This window comes from Acomys russatus, chromosome 10 (assembly GCF_903995435.1).
Source record: "Acomys russatus chromosome 10, mAcoRus1.1, whole genome shotgun sequence".
Lineage (NCBI taxonomy): Eukaryota > Metazoa > Chordata > Mammalia > Rodentia > Muridae > Acomys > Acomys russatus.
Window position 1 is genome coordinate 30032476 of NC_067146.1, and position 24318 is coordinate 30056793.

Genomic DNA, 24318 nt, shown 5'->3' on the forward strand with positions numbered 1-24318 from the left:
ACACAAATAAATGTATCTGCTTCAGTATCAAAAACTAAAGAATGACTCAGTATCAATCTTCCTCTTTTACCCTTATATCTCTTGCCTTTGTTTCCCTATTATTTATTAAAGGAAAAGAAATCTCAGGGAAGCTAATGATCATACCAATTATCTAGTTAGTCACTACCATCTAGAGGTGTGTAGGTCACAGCATTTTAAGTTCCTTAATGATTCCTCAAAAACTAAGTGGGATTATGTACCACTCAGAGGAAGGATAGCAGGCTACCAGGAAGAGACTTGATACCCTATGATCATACACAGGGGGAGGAGGATCCCCTCTGTCATAGGGGAGGGGAGTAGGGGGAAAGCAGGAGGGAGGGAGGTAAGGGAGGATACAAGGGATGGGATAACTACTGAGATGTAATATGAATGAATTAATTGAAAAAAGAAAATAAAGTAAAAAAAAAAAAAAAAAAAACCTAAATGTGTCATGAACAGTTACCTGCCATGGCTGTCATGGCAGAGAAGGGAATAGCAGAATCATTATTTGCACGTGTATTTTATTCTAAACAATGGCTTGGCAGATATTTGGGGAAGTATTGTATTCTAAAAGATGACTTGGCAGATACTTTCCTTTGGGGAAGACACTTGTTAGTCAATTTAAATAACTGCAAATGCACATGCAACTATTATAACTAAATACAGATACTTAACACTGAAAATAAGTAGTTTAGCACTATCAATATTTTAAAATTATGCATCAATTTTAGCAAGTTAAATATGTTTTATTCTTTTTTTCATTTAATTTTTTTTCATTTTTTAAATTTTTTTTATTAATTTATTCTTGTTACATCTCAATGGTTATCCCATCCCTTGTATCCTCCCATTCTTCCCCCCCCCCCATTTTCCCATTATTCCCCTACCCTATGACTGTTCCTGAGGGGGATTACTTCCCCCTGTATATTCTCATAGGGTATCAAGTCTCTTCTTGGCTACCTGCTGTCCTTCCTCTGAGTGCCACCAGGTCTCCCCCTCCAGGGGACATGGTCAAATGTGAGGCACCAGAGTACATGAGAAAGTCATATCACACTCTCCACTCAACTTTGGAGAATATTCTGACCATGGGCTAGATCTGGGAAGGGGTTTAAAGTTTACCTCCTGTATTGTCCTGGGCTGGTGCCTTAGTTTGAGCGGGACCCCTGGGCCTAAATCTGCCTATCTTATTGTTCTACTTGTAGATTTCTTGACCCTCTGTATTCTTTTATTTTGCTGTTCTCCCATGCGTCTCTCATTTAGAGTCCCAATAGGATGCCTTCCCCTCTGTCCCAGTTTCCTGGTAAGTGAAGGCTTTCGTGGGACATGCCCCTTGGGCTAGTATGCAGATATAAGAGAGTATATACCATTTGATTCTTTCTGCTTCTGGGTTAACTCACTGATTATGATCATTTCTAGCTCAATCCATTTATCCACAAATTTCGGGAATTCCTTGTTTTTAATAGCTGAGTAGTATTCCATAGTGTACATGTACCACAGTTTCTTTATCCACTCTTCTACTGAGGGACACTTAGGCTGTTTCCATGTTCTGGCTATTATGAATAAGGCTGCTATGAACATGGTTGAGCAAATTTTCTTGTTGTGTGTTGGTGCATCTTCTGGGTATATTCCAAGGAATGGAATAGCTGGGTCTTGAGGAAGCCCTATTCCCATTTTTCTGAGATAGCACCAGATAGATTTCCAAAGTGGCTGTACTAGTTTGCATTCGCACCAGCAATGAAGGAGTGCTCCTCTCTCCCCACATCCTCGCCAGCATGTGGTGTCGCTTGAGTTTTTGATCTTAGCCATTCTGATGGGTGTAAGATGGAATCTCAGAGATGTTTTGATTTGCATTTCCCTGATGACTAAGGAGGTTGAGCATTTCTTTAAGTGTTTCTCAGCCATTTGATACTCCTCTGTTGAGAATTCTCTGTTTATTCCAAACCTCATTTCTCAATTGGGTTATTAGGTTTGGTGGTGTTTAATTTCTTGAGTTCTTTATATATTTTGGATATTAGACCTTTGTCAGATGTAGGGTTGGTGAAGATCTTTTCCCAGTCTGTAGGCTGTCGCTTTGTTCTCTTGACAGTGTCTCCTGCCTTACAGAAGCTTCGCAGCCTCATGAGGTCCCATTTATTAATGGATGACATTAAGGCCTGGGCTGTTGGTGTTCTGTTCAGGAAGTTGTCTCCTGTGCCAATATGTTCCAGGCTCTTTCCCACTTTTTCCTCTAAGTGGCTTAGTGTCTCTGGTTTTATATTGAGGTCTTTAATCCACTTGGATTTGAGTTTTGTGCAAGGTGACAAATATGGGTCCAGTTGCATTTTTTTACACATAGACCTCCAGTTAGACCAGCACCATTTGTTGAAGATGCTATCCTTTTTCCATTGAATGGATTTGGCTTCTTTGTCAAAAATCAAGTGACCATATGTGTGTGGATTCATATCTGGGTCTTCGATTCGATTCCACTGATCAACCAGCCTGTTGCTGTGCCAGTACCATGCTGTTTTAATTACTATTGCTTTATAGTAGTTTGAGATCAGGTATGGAGATTCCTCCGGAGCACCTTTTATTGTACAAGATTGTTTTAGCTATTCTGGGTTTTTTGTTTTTCCATATGAAGTTCAGAATTGACCTTTCGATGTCTTTAAAAAATTGTGTAGGTATTTTGATAGGGATTGCATTGAATCTGTAGATTGCTTTTGGTAGGATGGCCATTTTTACTATGTTAATTCTCCCGATCCATGAGCAAGGAAGATCATACCATCTTCTCAGGTCATCTTCAATCTCTTTCTTCAGAGTTTTGAATTTTTTTTCATACAAGTCCTTCACTTGCTTAGTTAGGGTAACTCCTAGATATTTTATATTGCTTGTGGCTAATGGAAAGGGTGTGGTTTTCCTAATTTCTTCCTCTGCAAGCTTGTCATTTGTGTATAGGGAGGCTACAGACTTTTTTGAGTTAATTTTGTATCCAGCCAATTTGCTGAAGGTGTTTATCAGGAGTTCTCTGGTGGAATTTTGAGGGTCACTTATGTACACTATCATATCATCTGCAAATAGGGATAATTTCACTTCCTCCTTTCCCATTTGGATACCCTTGATCTCCCTTTGTTGTTTTATTGCTCTGGCTAGAACTTCGAGTACTATATTGAAGAGATATGGAGAGAGTGGGCAGCCTTGCCTTGTTCCCTATTTGAGAGGAATTTCCTTGTGTATCTCACCATTTACTTTGATTTTGACTATTGGCTTGCTGTATATAGCCTTTATTATGTTGAGGAAAGTGCCTTGTATCCCCGATCTCTCTAAAACTTTAAACATGAATGGGTGTTGAATTTTATCAAATGCTTTCTCTGCATCCAAGGAGATGATCATGTGGTCTTTTATTTTCAGTTTGTTTATATGGTGGATTACATTGATGGATTTCCGTATATTAAACCATCCCTGCATGCCTGGAATGAAGCCTACTTGGTCATGATGAATGATATCTTTGATGTGTTCCTGTATTTCTTTTGCAAGTATTTTATTTAGTATTTTTGCATCAATGTTCATAAGAGAAATTGGTCTGAAATTCTCTTTCTTTGTTGAGTCTTTGTGAGGTTTAGGTATCAATGAGACTATGGCCTCATAGAATGAATTTGGTAATTTTCCATCCATTTATATCTTTTGGAGTAGCTTGAAGAGTATCGATATTAGCTCACCCTTGAAGGTCTGGTACAATTCTGCACTGAAACCATCTGGCCCTGGGCTTTTTTTGGTTGGGAGACCTTCGATGATTGCTTCTATTTCTGCAGGGAAAATGGGACTATTTAACTTGTTTATCTGTTCTTCATTCAACTTTGGCAAGTGAAATTAATCAAGAAATTCGTCCATTTCCCTTAGATTTTCAAATTTTGTGGCATATATGCCTTCAAAGTAGGATCTTATGTTTCTTTGAATTTCTTCAGTGTCTGTTGTTATGTCTCCCTTTTCATTTCTGATTTTGTTGATTTCAATACTGTCTCTCTGCCTTTTAGTTAGTTTGGCTAATGGTCTGTCTATCTTGTTGATTTTCTCAAAGCACCAGCTTTTGGTTTGGTTGATTCTTTGGACTGTTTTCTTAGTTTCTAATTTGTTAATTTCAGCCCTGAGTTTGATTATTTCTAGGCGTCTACTCCTCTTGGGTGTTTCTGCTTCTTTTTTTTCTAGGGCTTCCAGTTGTGTCGTTAAGATGCTTATGTGCGATGTTTCCAATTTTGTTTTAAAGGCACTTAGTGCTATGAATTTTCCTCTTAGCACTGCTTTCAATGTATCCCACAAATTTGGGTATGTTGTTTCTTCTTTTTCATTGAATTTCAGAAACTCTTTGATTTCTTTCTTTATTTCTTCCCTGACCCAGGTGTCATTTAGCAGAGAGTTGTTTAGTTTCCATGTACGTGTAGGCTTTTTGTTATTTCTGTTGTTGTGGAATTGCAGCCTAAGAGCATGGTGATCTGATAGGATACAAGGTATTATTTCAATCCTCTTGTATCTATTGAGGCTTGCTTTGTGACCTACGATGTGATCAATTTTGGAGAAGGTTCCATGGGGTGCAGAGAAGAAGGTGTATTCTTTTTTGTTTGAGTGAAAGGTTCTCTAGATATCTGTTAGATCCATTTGACCCATGGCATTGGTTAATGATGTTATTTCTCGGCTTAGTTTCTGTTTCAATGACTTATCCTTCAGTGAGAGTGGGGTGTTGAAGTCTCCACTATTATTGTGTGGGGATCGATGTGTGATTTAAGCTTTTTTTTAGGAGATCTTTTACAAATGTGGGTGTCCTTCTATTGGGAGCATAGATGTTCAGAATTGTGATGTCATCTTGGTTGACTTTACCTTTGATGAGTATGAAGTGTCCTTCCTCATCCCTTTTGATTAATTTTGGTTGAAAGTCTATTTTGTTCAATACTAAATTGGCTAAGCCTGCTTGCTTCTTGTGACCATTTGCTTGGAATATTTTTTTCCAACCTTTTACCCTGAGGTAATGCCTATTGTTATGGGTGAGATGTGTTTCTTGAATGCAGAAGAATGTTGGATCTTGTTTATGTACCCATTCAGTTAGTCTGTGTCTTTTTATTGGAGAATTGAGGCCATTGATGTTGAGAGATATTAATGACCAGTGACTGTTAAGAGTCTTAATTTTGATGTTGTTTCCTGTCGAGCGTTTGTGTAGTTGTGTTTTTGCCATGGGATAGTTATCTATTTCCTGGGTCGTTTTGGTTGTAGCTTGACCCTTTGGGGTGGAGTTTTCCTTCTAGTACCTTCTGTAAAGCTGGATTTGTGGATAGGTACTGTTTGAATTTGTTTTTGTCATGGAATATTTGTTTTCTCCATCAATGGTTATTGATAATTTTGCTGGTAAAGTAGTCTGGCCTGACATCTGTGGTCTCTTGGGATTTGCAGGATCTCTGTCCAGGCCCTTCTGGCTTTTATTGTCTCTGCTGAGAAGTCGGGTGTAATTCTATAGGCTTACCATTAAATGTTATTTGGCCATTTTCCCTTGCAGCTTTTAATATTTTTTCTTTGTTCTGCATGTTTTGTGTTTTGATTATTATGTGGCAGGCAGTTTTTCTTTTCTGGTCAATTCTATTTGGTGTTCTGTAGGCCTCTTGTATGTTTATAGGCATTTCTTTCTTTAGATTGGGGAAATTTTCTTCTATGATTTTGTTGAGAATAGTTTCTGAGCCCTGGAGTCTGATGTCTTCTCTTTCCTCAATGCCTATTATCCTCAAATTTCTTCTTTTCATAGTGTCCTTAATTTCTTGGATGTTTTGTGTCAGGAGTTTTCCAGATTTGGCATTTTCTTTAATGGTTGATTCAATATCTGTGATTGTATCTTCTAGCCCTGAGATTTGTTCTTCCATCTCTTGGATTCTGTTAGAAAATCTCACCTCTGTGTTGCTCGCCTTCTTCTCTGAGGACTCACGTTCTCGTTTTTCTTCTGTCTGTGTGTTTATCATTGAATCCATTGTCATTTTCAGATCTTGAACTGATTTTTTGATTTCTTTCATCTGATTTTTTGTATATTCCTGAGTTTCTTCCATTGCCTCTTTATAGGTCTTCAGAGCTTGAACCGTTTTATTTATTTCTTTCATCTAGTTGTTCGCGTTTTCCTGCAAATTTTCCAGTTCCACTCTATGTGCTTCTTTTATGTTTCTCACCTGTTTGCCTGCATCTTCCTGCATTTGATTACGTATTTTATTTGTTTCCTCCATTATCATCCTCATTACTAAGGATTTGAGGTCATTTTCTTGTATTTGAGTTCTCTGGGTTGTTTTCTTTGGGATAGCTGCAAACTGGAGACGCCATGTTGTTTTGGGGTTTTTTGCGTATGCTTTTTCATTGTCCTTTAGACATCTTGCCGTCTTTGTTTTTGTTGAGTAGCTTCCAGAGTTGGATGGAGGGTGTCTGACGATAGATTCACTTGTTTTCTCACCATTTCCCTAGGCTGGGAGCTCAAAGCTTCACTGGTGTGGATGTTAGGAGGTTAATCCTGTTGTTCTAGTCTCTCACAGCCAGTGATCTTCAGCCCCCCTGTGCTGTGGATCCTACAATTGTTCTGGGTCTCTGAATGAGCGTTGGGTCAGGCCAAGGTATCCACAGCCTTCCGTGTTCTCTGCCAAGTCCAGCCAGGACCACTGGGCCCGAAACACGGGCTGAACACAGCTAGATTCTCAGGGCCTCAACCATCTGCCAAGCTCAGCTAGGGATTCTGGGCCCAAAATGCACACAGGGTCCAGCCAGAATTTTTGGGCTGGGACTACGCACCAAGCTTCGCTAGGGCCTTTTGGCCCAAAGTACGTGCTGTGGTCAGTTATTGACTCAGGGCCCGAACTGACCACCAATCTCAGCCAGGAATTCTGGATTCAAACTGCACACTGCGTCCAACCAGAGTCTTAGAGCTGGTGGAACCAAGCGCTCTGTCCAGCCTGCCGCACAGCAGGAGAACTGCGGCTGCTCTGATTTAGCGCCAGTGGTGGAACCAAGTGCTCCGCCCAGACTGTGTCTCTGCAGGGGAGCTGCCGCTGAGCTGAGGTGGCACCTAGGGTGGAACTGAGTGCTTGGCCAAGCCTGCGCCACAGCAGGAGAACTGCGGCTGCTCTTAGTTAGCAACTGTGGTGGAACCAAGTGCTCCGCCCAGACTGTGTCACTGCAGGGGAGCTGCCGCTGAGCTGAGGTGCTGCCTAGTGTGGAGCTGCATGCTCAACTAAGCCTGCGCCACAGCAGGGGACCTGTGGCCGAAGCTGAGTTAGTGCCTCGGGCAGAATTGCTTGCTGGGCTGGGCCAGTACCCGGGACTCTGGGGCCGAACTGTCCGCCGAGTCCAGTCTGGGTCCAAAGGCTCCACGTGACCCAAATCCTGCCCCGAGTCCCCTCTCCCGCAGCAACTCCCACCAGCCACCACACCAATCGCCTCCACTGGAAGGCTATGAGCTGCAAACCTCAGCCACCGCTGCTGGTGCCGCTGGTGCTGCTGCCTCTGCCGCTGCAGCTCCGATCAGAGAAAATCCACACTCCTCCCGTGTGCAGGGGCACGCAGGTCCTCTGCACCCTGGTCCCTCCAAACCGTGGAGCACTCCCGCTGCCGTGATGTTCGGACCTCGGTGTTCCTGGCTCAGAAATCTGTGCAATTCCCTGAATTGTTCACTGGAGCCTCCAAACGTGGTCCACACTGCTCACCGCCATCTTGGATCCTCCATATATTTTATTCTTATTATTTAAAACAATGTTTAAATTTAATTGTATTTCTATTGTATTCCTGCTTTCCCTAAGTCCTTACCGAAACTCTCCTATTCCTAACCAACGTAAATTTTCCTCTCTCTCTGAAAACAAACAAACAAACAAACAAACAAAAACAAAAAACAATACAATAACCCCAAGAAAACAAAATAAAACACCACTATCACTCCTCCCCCCCAAAAAAAATAAACCCCACCAAATTGTAACCAAATAAATGCAAGTGCAAAGACACTGTGGAATCAATTACACAGTGTTCAACTGCCTCTGCATGTCCTGGAGTCCTAGTCTCACTCTATAGGAGAAAAATGCATTTCTCTCTCTCAGCATGTACAAGTAACAGGTCAATTGTGAGACTTTGCTCCAATAGCTAGATTCATTCATAAATTCTCTTCTTAAAATGTAATGAAATGAAATATAATAACAAAAACTATCATGTTGAAGTTGGACAAGATAAACCAACAACAAGGGACTCAGAATGTTCTGTTTTATAGGAAGCAATTTTAAAATTTCACCAGTCACCTAAGAAAGAATTGAAGAAAAATACTTTTTTAGCTCAACAGTTTTAGAAGATCATTATTATAAAATTCTATGCATCTTGAACACCTTTACTGTGGTATTGTGGAAACTCCCTTAATCTGAATGTTTTAAAATCTCTAGAAACTGTTCTATTTAAATTCAAAATATAACTGTAACTCCCTTGATAATCATGATGAAAGAAGTATCTGCCATGTCATTTTTCTTCTTTATATTTACCAGAGAATTTATAGACAATAGAATCAGACATTAAAAATAAATAAACTTTTTACTGGCAGAGAAACAAAACATTTAAATATCATAATAGAAAGAAAAGTACCTGTCAAAAAATCCAAATATGTCATTGATTCTTTAGTAGAATTAATAATTCAGCATGTAATCATATAGGACTGGATGTAATATCAGTATATAAAGGTCTATTTGTATACTAGACAGAAAGCAGTTTACTACAACAATGGATTTAAAAGCAGATTCAATATCATAATAAAAAATAATAAAATCTCAGTTATAAATCAAATAAGATTATGTACAATCTTTATAAAAATTGCTGTAGAATGGTATTAGAGCTAATTAAATGGAGACAATTAATATTCCAAGGTATCTCAATCTCTGCATAATGTTTGGTTGTTTGTTCCCATCTACTGCAGGAGGAAGCCTCTCTGATGATAGTTGAGGAAGACACTAATCTATGAGCATAGGAGAATGATGTTAGGAGTCATTTTAATGTTACATTTCTTTAGCAGAGCAGTGATACTTTCCTCTAGGTTTATGTCCTGTGTAGACTCAGGTTCATGGGACACTAACAGTGTCAAGAACAGTTTCCATCTCTTGGAGTAGTCCTCAAATCCAATTAGATAATACATGGTTACTACTACAACTTTTGTGACATTATTGTACATGTTTTTCATGTATACACCATTTACCTCAAAGAGTTTGAAGCTGGGTTGGTATTTAATTTCTCTTTGGATAGCATACAGAATACCTTCTAATACTATGTACATTAGTCAGTAGAGTTGAAAGCTCTAATATGCACAAGGTTGACCTCTCCATATTCAATGAATTGTGTAGCTGTTTTTTTTTTTTTTTTTTTTTTTTACAGAAATAGAGCTTTACCATAAGTTTTTGGAGAGCAATAGCATTGGTAATAGTGCATGTTTGGAAATTTCCAAGAGGCCCATTTGACCAACAACTTTATTAATTGTACCCTACTGGAAGTTTCATTTGGTAGCAAGAAATGTCTATTTGAGGTTTGTTGGCCCAGACCTCCCATTATTTGGAGATTCAATTTAGGTTTCTTTGGTATATGTATATATTTTAAGAAGATTCCAATGCAGTAGGTTTCCAAACAACCTCTAATGACTCCCTCTCTCTCTCTCTCTCTCTCTCTCTCTCTCTCTCTCTCTCTCTCTGATTCTCTTGTCCTAGTTTTCCTTCCATAACTTCTATCCATAACTATTCTTTTTCCTAGGGAGATTTTCCCCTTACCACTAACATCCTATTCTACCTAATCTCTTGGTAGCCTGCTCATATTAAGACTTAACATCTAACATATTTGTCTTTCTGGGCCTGGGTCACCTCACTTAGAATATGTCTTCTGTTTGTTTGGGCCTTTTGTTTGTTTTTTTGTGTAATTTTTCCTAATTTTATTCATTTTCCTGTGAATTTTATGACTTTTATTCAGCAGCTGAGGAATATTCCACTGTATAAATCTACCACATCCTGTTTATGCATTCATCAAGTGACAGACATTTAGGCTGTTTCCAATTTATGACTGTTAGGTCTCTTAAGTGCTCAGGAAACGATACAGAAGAGAAAGAAGAACGATTTTAAGAGCAAGTGGGGATGGAAGACAAGGAAAAAAGCCCTTTTACACAAACCTCACAGAGACTGTAGCAAAGTACACAGGGCCTACACAGGTCAAAGTCAAATCAGGTCTGATGTCTCAGAGAGAAGTGGACACAAATCCCTATTTTTTAATCCATAATGTATCTCTAATTGTTCACTTTTTGTAAAGGAAAATTTAGTTTTCTTCAATGGAGTCTCACTGAGTATATTAGCTACACATAAAGGTAATCCCCCATGCCAGCAGAAGATAGGCAAACATAAGAAACTAATGGTACTTTTGGATGATTTTTTCTTCCTTTACAATACTTTATCTGAGCAGTTTTTTAAAATCTGTAGGCCTTTTACTAATATATCATGGTTTCTAATTTTGTATTTTATGGGATTCCTGAGTGTATGGATATGTGTCTCTATGTCTCTATCTGTTTCTTTTATTTTTTCTTTGGCTCTTTTTTGTTTATTTTAACCTATTATGGTTTTCTTTTGTCTTCTTTTAGATATTTGTTTGCTTTCTTATAAGCAAGAGCTAGAATAGGTATAGATTTGAAGGGGCAGGGTGGTGGGGATATGGGATGAACTGGGTAAGGGGAATCATGATCAGAATATATTGTATGAAAACAACCTATATTCAATTAACAAAAAAAATAAAAGCAATTAAAGTAAATATCAATGACTAGAATAATTATATCATGTTCATAGGTGTGAATATTCCTCATCATAAAAGATAATGATTCTTCTTAAAGTCCACTTCAAGTTTCAGGAAAATGACAGCAGTTTAATGTTTTATGGAAGATGTAAATCAAAAGACTTTTTCAAACTTACAGAGAAAAATAAAGAGAATGTATTTATACTGGTTAATTTTTGATTAACTTGACTCAAGATAAGGTCATCTAGAAAGAGGAGACCTCAACTACGAAAAATCTGCCATATGATTGCCTGCAGGCAACTCTGTGAAGCATTTCCTAAAGGATCATTGATGTGAGAAGGCCCAGCCCACTTGGGTGGGGCCATCTTGGGCAGGTTGTCCCAGGATGTATGCTGGCTATTCTTGTAATATCTGAATCTGAATCTGAAACTCACTAAAGCCCAAGAAGCTTGAAATACTTGTGAGAGATTTTTCTTGATTGAATCATTTTGAGCTGGAAAGATTCACCTTAAATACTATTTTTTTGAATTACAAGATTTATCCTAAATTTGGGCCACACATTTTGGTGGTAATCTGTATGAAGGACATGGAAGAAGGATGCTCTTGCTGTTTGACTACTTTCTTTCACTCTCACTGGCATGTACATTCTTACTCTGGCATTAGAACCTACATCTTTGGGATTCCAACATATACTGAAGATCATCTGAGACATCCAGGGTTGTGGAAGAAACAACTATTGGATTCTTAGACTTTTTAATTGGGAGACAATCATTGTTCAAATAGTCAGACTACAGACATTTTCTACTTCAGTTCTTCCTTGACTTCTGTCAGTGGTGAACTGGGATTAGAATATGTAAGCCAAATTAACCTTTTGCCTTCAAGGTATTTTTGGTCAATGTTTATCAAAACAACAGAAAACAAACTAAGAAAAAATATGATATAAAATAATATAAGCCAACAGCATTATATAATTGTGCAGCTCTAACAAATGTATAGAAAATAATAGACAAGTGGAATGGAATACTGGATCTAAAACCTGTTGGTGCATATATAAATGATATACAGATGGATGATAAAGAAAAAAGACATATGAATGGTGAAAAAATGGTAGGTGGGTAATAGGTACATAGTAAAAGTGAACATTATAATACTTTTGGTAAATAGATTTGGATAAATAGATTATAATAATAATAAACAAATCTTGATTTCACTACTATACCACACGAAAGACAGATTCCAGAGGAATCTATAAAAGGTGAAAATTTAATAGTTAACGTTCTAGAATCAGAAGTTTAGTTTACAGACCACATAGTGAAATATTTTCTTGAAGAAGTACTAAAAAGAAATAATACTAAAAAACTATAGAGAAAAATAGTCAATAATAAATGCAAGAAGTTCAAAAACACCAAGAAATGTTATATTTAATAATTCAAGGAAAAATAAATGATGTGTAACAATGACAAAATGGGAAATAACTTACAAAACATTAGCTAGTCAGTAAATGACAGATGCAAAAGTAGACTAAACATTGGGCCACATGTGACAAGCTGTTCCAAAACAAACCTTGTACCTAACTTCAATAAGGAGTCTAAATAGTCAACGCTTTTGGAGACAGAATTGTGTTTGCCAGAAACACAGCATAGGCTAACATAAATTCAGAGACTATTCACACAGATGCTATATGTACCTGTAAGGAGTCCATCTGATCTGGTACTGTATAGATACATATAGAAGTGTCCTGCTGGACACTGCTAGAAATGACTTTTAAATATCTGAGTAAAGAGAAGCAGTTTAATTGGTAGTTCCTGTTCAGTCTATTCTAACTTGACCGAAAATGCTAATTGGATTTTGGGCAAGCTATTGCTCTGATTAGGTTAATATAGATTGGTACAGCATGTCGTCTCAAATGTTTTGGCTTTTTCCTATGAAGCTTCAAGTCCTATCATCCAACTTTACTTTCTTTTCTTATCTTAAAAATAGATTTGTCTTTTATATTGTTGTTATTGGCAGTGGTGGTTTGGTTATTTTGTTTGTTTGTTTGTTGAAACAGGTTTTCTTTGTGTAGTCTTGGCTCTCCTAGAGCTCACTCTGTAGCCCAGGATTGCCATGAACACAAAGAGATCAGCCTGCCTATGCCTCCCATGTGCTGGGGAGGCATGTGCCACCATTGCCCAACTCAGCTCTACTGTCTGAAGCCACCTTTGGCATCATGTCATGTTCCAACTAGTATTCTTTCACAGGAGACACGATGCAATAGACCAGGCAAGGCTCCTGCTGTGATCATTTCTTTCTTGCCTCAACAGTGACTAACTTAGAATACAAAGGCGATGATCTCATCCTTACAATGCTATTTTACAGAATACCTTCAAAATCGACCCTTTTCTAAATGTGTCCGCATACTTCCCTTTTCAGAAATACTCTGGGTAGCATTTTGTGACTCACCCAACATGGCTGTTTATGTACACATTATCCTTTCTGACCAAAATGCTTTTTCATTTTACCCTGGAAAAAAATCCCTATCCTTATAAAGAGTCCAAAGTCTATAAAAAAGTTCACCCTCTTTTCAAGCAAGGTTCTGTTCTTCATTCTTCTCCCTGTATGCTGATTGTCTTCACTAGAAGAAGGCTATCACATATTATGCTGAAGAATGCAGTTTGTATAAGCTCACAGGCCTTTATCAATGATGAGTTGACTCTATTTTTAAAGTTTTGCAAAGTCAATTGCCAAATCTAAAGAAGCAGTGTTACCAGCCAAAAAAGCAGTGTTACCATATGTCCTCCTTATGCCTCCATTCAAAGCCAAAAGGACTGATGGGTAACTAGTACCATCTCTATGCAAATTCTTGATTTGAAGTATTTTTGGTTTTTAAAAATGACCATTTTCCTGTAAGCACTAGTTTGTTGGTGCATTACTAGCTCTCAAATATACCAGGATTTATATAATTGGTATGTTGTGAAACTGTTCCTCGTACCTAGATGATTTTCATATAGTTACAGACAATAGTCTCTGATGAAGCTTTCATTCATAATTAATTAGCACAGCAAAAGGTTCAGCTTTGGTTTTGTCCTTTCAGTTGATTGTACTATGACACAGATTTGCATTCATACAGCACAGCTGGTTTTCATGAAAAGAACATTTGCCCTCAAAATAATTTCAAGCATGCATAGAATACTTTAATTCCTAAAGAAGTAAAGCATGATGCAAAGCAGATGGCTCTAATGTGATATAGACAAATTGTCTTTCCCATACATATTATCTTAAATATTTCTCCAAACATCTTTGCCTTATTTAACCATGGAAAACCTCCCAGATAGGAGGGCGAGTAGCAGAGACTAATGCACCGACCAAAGACTGTGCATGATGTAGGCCTAGCCTCTCTGCTCAGATGTAGTAAATAGGCAGCACTGCCTCCTTGTGGGTCTCATAATATGAGGAATAGGCACAAACTGATCCCTTCTCCCTGGTGGAGCACCCTTGCCAGACTGCAGAGGAATAGGATACGGGCAGTCCAGATGAGACTTGATAGACTGATGTCAAATGTTAGGGGAGGAGGGCTCCCCTTCACGAAGACTACAGGAAAGAGGAAGAGGATATGAGGGAAGGAGAGTGTGACTGAGAGGTCACTACCATCAGAATGTAAAGTGAACAAATAAAAAATAAGTCACTGCCTTTAAAATTGGGATACAGAACCATATAACAGAATTACTTGAGATGCAAGTAATTTAACTGCACAAGACTTTTTCAGATAATTATTTTAATCAATACTATTAATCCATTCAGCTGGAGGCTAAGAATTTCTGAATGCAGTTTAATGAACATTAAAATCTATCATTTTAGAATATGATATCAATACAGGTGTGATCCGTACAGAAGAATTAAATCTATGAACATTCTCAACACATTACTCATAATTTCCACCATTTTACATAAAATTAACTTTTTTGAAATATGTTCTATATTATATTTCTTATTTCCATTAAAATATGAACTTGAGGTTTTAACATTATAATTTCATCATTCCCTATAATTTTAAGAAACATTTAGATACAGGGAAAATAATATGTGGTATAACAATATACTTCTACCAAAAATAAATTAAGATAGTTTAGGAGATCTATAATTTTGCAAGGGCTTTCAATAGTAACCACAGAAGAATTTGTTATTACATCCTGGTAATGTACATCATCATCCTGCCAAGCAGTCTTTTCTTATATGATAACACTGTTATATTTTAATACACTGAGACATTCTTAATATTTGTTATTATTGTGCTTAAACTTACCTGAACAAGTTTAGTACTTAGAATATCATTCATTGCTATATATATGTATTCTACATAGACTTTGTAGTACAGAAGTGTGCAAGAAAATGTATACCTATATGTAGGGTAAGATACTAATAATTTCTCATGTTTTACTACAATAAATGGCAGCAATAAGCTCCCTGAAACTCAATGGAATATTGTTTAATTGTTCATTGAGCTAGATATTGTTGAGAATTTTATGTGATTTATGTTTTTCCATCTTGGAAATTAATTATGCACCATAAAATAGTCAACCTTCCTAATTGTGCAAGCTTTTAATATAGTTCCTCATGTTGTTGTATTCCCATACCAAAAATTATTTTGTTGCTACTTCATATCTGTAATTTTGCCACTGTTGTTAATTGTAATATAAATTTCTGATATGCAGGATGTCTGATACATGACCCCCAAGAAGGTTGGGACCCACAGATGAGAACCACTGTTAGACCCTAATATAATGTTATTTTGGATTAGGAAATGATACAATTTCTCAACTTGTTTTAAGATATAACAAGATTACATATCTTACTCAGTATGCAAAAAGGTTTTCTTGACTCTATCTATGTGCATCCAGAAAGATTGTCATGTCATATTGCTGTGGGAAATTGATGGCATGCTGAAGGTAGCAGTGGGATCTGATTACATCATAATAAGGTTTTCTATTACCACAGGAAAATTTGAAGACATCTTTTGTATTAGGATGCAAGACTTATGCCTTGCTAAAAGTGATCTGCTTTTCTGATAGGATTATCATTTCCTTTCCAATACGTTTTTCTTTAGAAATCCTTGTAGCTACCTAAACTTAAAGTCCTTACTTTATTTCATTATGCAAATATAAGAACTCCAGTGTCTCTTCTGCATGTCTATAAGACAGTAATGGCAAATAAAAAGTCATGTTATCTTGGATTAGAACTCTATAAAGCATCTCAACTTGTTTTAAGATATAATAAGATTATGTGTCTTACTCAGTATGCACAAAGTTTATCACTGTAAGCCATTTCTTCACATCTGAAATGAACACTATCAATCTCCACTTTGTTTCCAAGGTCAGAGAAAAATCAGGAAATGACACTTGTTGCTGCTTCTTGTATGGTGGTTATACAACTTTTAAAAACTGACTTCAATTATTAATCATTCCAATTGAAGAATTATTAATTTTATAATTTTGTGAATTTTAGTGTAGCCTTAAAGGATTCTAAGCATTAATTTTGTTTGAGCAGAAGGCCTGCTTCCATGTCCAAAATTAAAAGAGGGTGGGATTTGGCTGGAACTACAATGTGCCTTGCCAAACCAAGCCAAAAATCACAGGCCGACTTGCATTAAGTAAGTGATGAAAGCTGTATTTCCCCACTGTGTTGATGGCCCAGCCTAACTTGAAATTAACAGCCAGATATGTTTTGAAAATATTTGTCTCACACATTACTTAAAATCTGCTCCCACAATATGGTGAGATTTTATTTTCATTTCAATAGAGGTTCTTGTGAAAAGAAATATTTTGAATAAAAAGTATGCTCAACCTGTTAAGAGAATATGTACTTAAAATTAAACTACATGAGTAAATCTATATGTTGTGGAACTATACTATTCAAAGGAGACAAGTTTTTGTAGACTGGGTGATAGTTTCAGAACCACCCATCCTGAGGATCAACAGTGAAAACACGTGTATTAATCTCTGTATTAAATTTCATTGTGGTATAATATTTGTGATTGCTAATGGTATATGTGAATGGCAGCATAATAAAACAATAGCAAATCTAAATTCAAAATACAGTTTTCCTTTAGTAAAGTACTCTTGGGCAGTCCAAATAAGTCATCAGGGATGTGTTCAAGTTAATTTAAAATTATAACTGTTTTTCTCTAAAGGATCCAGAGGGTCCTAGAAACCTACAAGAAAAATATGGTGGGAGGATCAGGGCCCAGGGGTTCTACTCAAACTACGGCACCTACCAAGGACAATATATGCAGTAAGCATCAAACTCCTACCCACATCTAGCCAATGGAAAAGACATTCTCCACAGTTGAGTGGAGAGCGAGGACTGACTTTTATATGAACTCTGGTGCCCCCTTTTTGGCCACGTTGCCTGGATGGGGAGGCCTGGTGGCACTCAGAGGAAAGATAGCAGGCTACCAAGAAGGCAGGGGGAGGGAGGAACAGGAGGATACAAGGGATGGGATAACAATTGATATGTAATATAAATAAATTAATTAAAAAATAAAATTATAGCTGCATGGAAATTATTAAATTTAAGAGTAACATACGATTGGAATTAAAGTTTTTATTCTATGTTTCTACTCCAGCTCAAAATACAACACAGAGACCTATTACATTTATAATAAGCTGCAAGCACCATAGCTGGCCAGATATAGGTCTGGCCTATGTTTTTTTTTTAACTTGGCTATGCTAGCCTGGTCTACCTTCCTGCCATGTTCCCATTACTTGTTCTCTAGTCTCACTCTGTCCCCTTCTGCTCCATCTTTGTACCCATAGTGACTTCTCCATGGTGACCTATTTGTTCCACATGGCATGGCAACTTTATTTTTCTCCTGGGCAGGCCTCCTGACTCGGTCCTCATTGGCTGACCACTATTTCCTTCTCCCTTTTCTCCTTCTTTCCCTGGAACCTCCAGACTGAGAACAAAAGTCCTCCTACTGTCTCCTCTGCCTAGTCATAAACTCTTCAGCTTTTTTATTAACCAATCAGAGGAAATTGGGGAGAATTTTTTTTTTACAAATCATTGAGACAGGAGATGCCTCAGTAGCAATGACAATACCAGAATCTGCTAGCATTTAGCTCACTGCTGGTTCAGCAATTAACAATCAAATATATAGAACCACATCTTAATACAGGGTGAATGAAGATCACCTCTACATCTCTCCCTTTTAGTCCAAGAAATGGCTTTTTCTCTAACACTAAAAAGTTATATACAATAAGAAAAATTATGAAAACAATCATGTAAGAATTATGTCACAATGTCTAGTCCATTTGTATTTGCAAACCTTGAAGAAAGTATTCTATTATCTATCTATCTTGGTGAGTCCAAAGTTCTGTACCTAAATCACTTCTTATTACCATCCAAGCCTTTATATCCTCCATGTTTTTTGAGACCGGGTTTTTCTATGTAACCTTGGCTGTCCTGTACTCACTTTGTACACAAGACTGAACTCACACTAACAGAGATCCACCTGCCTCTGCCTCCTTGAATGCTGGAATTAAAGGGGTATACCACCACGCCCTGCTATATCATCCAATTTTTACAGATTGCTATTACCATCCTTAAGACATTGTTTACAAATTCCTCCAACCTTCATAAAACACTTGCTTAGACCCTCTAACCCTCATTTATCAATCTTAAAACACCTTGTTACAACTCAAATTTTCATGTCCCCCAACCTTCGTATTTACATTTACCATGTTTAAAACATCTCCTTAGACACTAAAGTACTTTCTCAGCTGCTTCACAAATTAAGCTTCTATGTGAGACTATAGCTATCTCTACTCTTCAACCCCATCAAGATCTGAGAAGGGTAAATATTACCTGAGTGGACAGGAAGTACAGGGAAAGCAGCTTCCAAAACCATAGAGATGACAGAAAAAGATGACTGGAAAATCACCCAATATTCCTCAGCAACGTTGGGGCATATCTTTGGCTTTCTGTCCCAGTATAGGACATACTTTTCTGTGAATCAGGAATTATAAAGGACTTCCTACCTTGACTCGGCAAAGCTCAGCAACTGACGTCTTCCATGTCCTGTTTGTCCATATCTTTGGCCGTTTTTTCCCCAGTAGCTAGTGTTCCACTTTAGAAGCAAAATCCATATGGAGGTTCTTCAATGTCCATCATCTTCTTTGAAGTAAAATGATGGTGCTTCCAAGTATTGACATGTCTCACTTTCAAAAAAAATCCTTATGTTAATCAAACATTTTACAATGTCATAATCTGTAGTTCTCTGAGATTTTTGAAGACTATCTATCTAGATACATTTGAATAGGCAAACATTGTTCATTTCTAGCTATTAATATGTTTTCAAACAAGAATGTATGTTTTTCTAATAAAAAAAACCTGGTATCTAACATGACCATAAGTTTGATTGGCTGACTGATTACTTGCATTATTTAATTAGCCTAAACAGTTTGTAAAAGCAGCTTTCAAAGGTACTAGAACTTTACATTGCTTTATAGGTACAATGCCTTATGCAAGAGTTGAAACATATATATACTATATATATATAGTAAGATTATAGTATATAATCTTAAACTTGTATCAGACTACAAATAACCATACCAAATGTAAAATATTTGGCTTGCTAATGCACTTTTCTCTAAAAGTAGATTCAATAATATATCCTCTATTCCTATTATTCCTATATCTTGTCTTTTTTCTTTTCATCCGTTTTCCCTCTCCCCCATATTATGTTTAACACTAGATAGGGAAGAAAAAAGGCTACATAAAAGAAAAAGAAAGACAAAAAGAGATCCCTAAATCCAACCCCCTTTACTTTGTTTCCTCCCTGACCATGACCAAGACTAACAACTTACAAGCAACTAAATGACCAAAAGCCACCTACCCTACTTTTTAGGAAATGGGGTGTCACTCTCTTAAAATTGCTTTCTGCTGTCTGAGAGCATCATTTTCCTCTTGGGGAACCCAAGAAAATTGGAATGTTTTCAGTCTTAAGAAAGCTAGCTACAACATTGTTTTCCAGTCTCTATGTACTGTGGAAGTACAGGGCTTAATTGAAGTCATACCTGAATAGTCTGTGAGGCGAGACAATCCACCTAGCCATATAGAAATTGCTCCTGATGCAGATTTTTGAGAAAACAGCGCTTGAGGCAATCAGTGAATTGATCAAGGAGGATGTTGGAAGAAACATGTCTCAGCTTCTCATCATCCTTCAGCATGAATCCTGTAAGGCCCAATCCAACTTCACAGGTGTATGATCCTTTGTTTGGTAAGTATATACATTTTCACATGTATTATACCTTTTCACATAAACACATATATGGAATTCACGGCATGTACCACTTGCCTAAAGATTATCTCCTCCTTGACTAGGTGAAGGGCGTCTGTCCTTCTTCACCATCCAGTCTGGACTATATAACCAAACTGTAATATGAAATCTTACCCATGCCATATGAAAAGATGGTATAATAAGTTCTGAGGACTCCATAGCCAACAAGATTTTATTGGCTATTTAGACATGTTTCTCATGTCTCAGACAGTCTCAGATTCTTCCCATGTAGATGGATCAGCCGAATTGCTATCTGTGTTATTGGCCTTTTTTATTTCTTCCTTCCTATCTGCAAGCAGGATCTTCAAGAGGAAGGGTCTCACCTTTCATATCTGATTTTTATTAATTTGGATGGAAATAATATGTTTTCCTCTCTGGATGAAACTAGTACAAAGCCTGTTCCCTAACATAACTCATTTTCCATCTTCCATTTTGAAGTATGACATTTATAGTTTGATTTAATTCATCAGTCCTATTCTTATCGAGAGCCTCTCAGTGGAGATGAATAAAACTACAATCATCACTGAACATACAGACATTTTCATGTTGACAGTCAAAACAAACTTTCAAACTTTTTCTTCTCTCTACATGTGTCTACCTACTGTCAAAATTGTCAAACAGCACTTAACTGTTAAGCAAGAATATTAGAACTCAATGTTTAAGCAGATTAAAACAATAAAAATCAAAGCTAATAAATTAATGATATTTACTCATAAACTGTCTGAACTAATTATACACTTGTACTAAAATATTACCTCAGATTATCTATAACAAAATATTATAGATTGGATGGTTGAAATGAGAACTTGTTTCTCATAGTTCTAAAAAGTCAAAACCAAGATATAGTGAGGCTTTTTTCCCTAGGCTTCCAAATATTACATAATGCCTTCTTGCTGTACCTTCACAAGTAGGGGAGCAAAGGACCTATCCTAGTTTCTCTGGGCTTTTATAAATGACAAATCCCCTCCATGGGGACTCTATCATTTTGACTTATATCAAATTAATAATACCCAAAGAATATCATTCATTTTATTTATATCTTCAACATATGGATGGATGAAACTACAGGAATATTCAATTTATAACATATATCCTATTTAATCAGAAAATTTTGTGAGCTTTAAAAAAATTATTTGTTTTTTGTGAATTCATATTATGCACCCAAATACCACGCATTTCCTCCTCCACTTGTACCCACCTTTCACACTTGCAGCCTTTCACAACATAGAAAAACAATCACCTAATGGAACCTGTAGTGTGTTACAGTGTGTTCCAATGTATACCGCCTTTTCCACACTTCTTTGCTTGCAAATGTTCATTGCAATGATGTTTTATTGTGTGTACAAGGCCTCTGTCTTCTGCTGCTCTATCAATGATGGTCCATCTCTGGGACTCCTCTCAGATATTCTGTTGTTACCCTGTGTCATGGAGATTCTGTAGTTTTGACTCAGTAGATGGGCCCCTTCATGTGCTCCAGTAGTTCATCCATGGGGTAGTTATTGAGGTGGGCCAATTAAAAGCCCTTGATGTGGACCTGAGATGAGTCTGAGCCATCTCCCTAGCAACTCCTGGCAACAGTGTCAGCTGTATTCTGCTGCCCAGGTGAGGGTCAGGGCCTGTTCTCATATCATTGCATGGAAGATAAGTGATGGATCCATCTCTCCCATGCTCATACCTTTGGGTATGACTTCCTCATGCTCCACCTCCAGGGTCAGCCCTACTGTGTTTCTCAGGTGAGATAACAGAGCCAACTCTCCTGGATGTTGCAGTTGGTAAGGATAGGGACAGTTCTCTCTATCTCATGACCACAGGGCCAGGTATCACACCTGCCAAAGATGATGAAGGTAAAGGAAGAAGGAGATTATTCTCCCTCATTCACACCACTGCAAGTAAGACTGTAGGTCCAGCTCTCTCATGCTTGCATCCTGGGTCTTCCTAGCCCACAACTCCTGCAATGTGCAGGGCCCACTCTCCTGAGTACTGCAGCTGGCTAGGGGCAGAGTCAGTTCTCCTGCTTTCTTGCCTCCAGGGCTAGCTCTTCCACGATGCCCAGGTGAGGGGTGTGGGAAGATCTGCACAGCCCTTACACATCAACATGTGCTTGAGTCTGCTTGATCTTTGGTGGAAATAAATTCTGGCACAGCAGAGCCATGCATCCAGATATGGCTCCCCATGAAAGCACAGGCCAGGACCCCACCATGGTCCTAGGTGGCTCACATCAAAGTGTTCCTTACTACCCTTTAGTCTCCAGTTCTGCTTCTCTTCATTGGGCTCACATCCTTCTGTTTCTGCTTCCCTTCCATTTCTCCACCATTTATTTTCTCCTTTTAGGAGTCTGCACATCTGGAGTCATCTCAGAAGTAGTCTCAGGAGTGCTATGCCTCATTTGTGCATTACAGCAGCAAGCAAGCATCATCTTGGGCATGGTATATCCCCTCCATCAACCTGTACAGTACCATATAGGGGCTTATCTCCATAGAAGGAATATATTTTGTATTGCGTGACTGCAATGTCTGTCAATTTAAAAACCTGTGGTCTATTCCTGAGGAAGGAGATGGGGAGACATCTCTTAGGGAGTAGAGATATATTGAGGCATTCAAGATTCTAGTTAGCAAGATGTAAGGCGAAGAGACACCTGGTACCTGACTCCAATGAACCAGCCATATGGCAGAACATAAATGAGCATAAATGGGTTTTATTTCAAGTTATGAACTAGTCAGAGAAGAGCCTAGCTCAGTGGCCTAGGAATTTGTAAATAATGAGTCTAATGAGTCATTATTCTGGGAACTAAGGAACAGGAGGAAAAGCTTCTAACCACAACATATCTCAAGCTAGCTCTCTGTCCAGGCCTCATGGTTCCAGTCTTCTATGAGGACTCAAGTCTGCCAGAATGTCCCCTTGCAAGGGTTTTTTTTTTTTTTTTTTGTCTGAAGATCACTCCTGCCCAGATCACTTGGAGTCCCAGGTGGTGTTCTTCTAGTCTCCAGCTTGCTCCCAAAAAGTGTCTGTCTGGTGTTGGACTGGTAGTCATATCTGGCTACTTCCCTATCTGGGCCCTGGTACCAGACTGGTGGTCATCTCAGACTTGCTTTTTTTCAGGGAATGTTAGGGTATTAATCATTCAGATGTTCATAGCTCAGAACAATGAGTACAGACATAGCCTCTCTCCTCTCTGCCACCTATTGATGCACATGTGACACAGCAGCCACACCTGTGATGCCTCTAGGGGCATGATCTTGTCAGCCTTTAATAGCTTATATAGATAATAAATTATGCTGAATTTTTGTTCAGTAAAACATATGTGTCTAATAATTTAGACTTCAGGTATGATTCAAGAACAAGGCAGGCAGTTATAATTACATATCATTTTACTTATTCAATAATTTCTATTTCTTCTGCTATGAGGAAAAGTATAACTTCCACCAAAGGCTTCTCCTGTCAAGAACTCTTGATTTGGGGCTGGAGAGATGGCTCAGCAGTTAAAAGCACTGATTGTTTTTCCAGAGGTCATGAGTTCAATTCCCAGCAACCGCATGGTAGCTCACAACCATCTATAATATGATCTGATACCCTCCTCTCGCATGCAGGTGTACATGGAGGCAGAGCTCTGTATACTTCATAATAAATAAATAAATCTTTTTAAAAAAGAACTCTTGATCTTATAAAAAAGATGCTGGTAAAACTGTAAAGAAAATAAATGGCACATGCTAAGATAGATGATTCTGAGTGCCAACTGTACTTCAGTATTTGGAATCACAATGTCAGAATATTTACCAACAAAGTGAAACCTGATATAACCTGAACTTTTAGAGAGAGAGGGAGAGAGAGGGAGAGAGAGGGAGAGAGAGGGAGAGAGGGAGAGAGAGAGAGAGAGAGAGAGAGAGAGAGAGAGAGAGAGAGAGAGAGAGAGAGAGAGAGAGAGAGAGAGAGAGAGAGAGAGAGAGAGAGTCTAAACTCTCATCTAGGCAGAGTTAGCCAAATTCACGGATTCTGTATACGATGTAATTGTCTGATATGACTGACTTGACATTCCAAATTAATGCATTGAGTGTGTATTTATTAGAGAACACCAATGGGAAAATAAATCATGCACATCAGAAACATACAATAATATGTACTTTGTTCCCTGTGCCCACTTTGCATGTGGCATTCAGACTAAAAAAATGAAACCACCTTTTACTGAAGCCAGGATGAATGAGAAATCAATAACATTCAGT

The 24318-nt window shown here is 37.9% G+C and overlaps 1 non-coding gene across 1 annotated transcript; it reads right to left on the minus strand.

Annotated features, from left to right (window-relative positions):
* Positions 1–23202: 23202 nt before the first annotated feature.
* LOC127194907 (small nucleolar RNA SNORA17) lies at positions 23203–23334 on the minus strand. Its single transcript, XR_007831299.1, has one exon. It is a non-coding gene; the product is annotated as a small nucleolar RNA SNORA17 (small nucleolar RNA).
* Between the last annotated feature and the right edge of the window lie 984 nt (positions 23335–24318).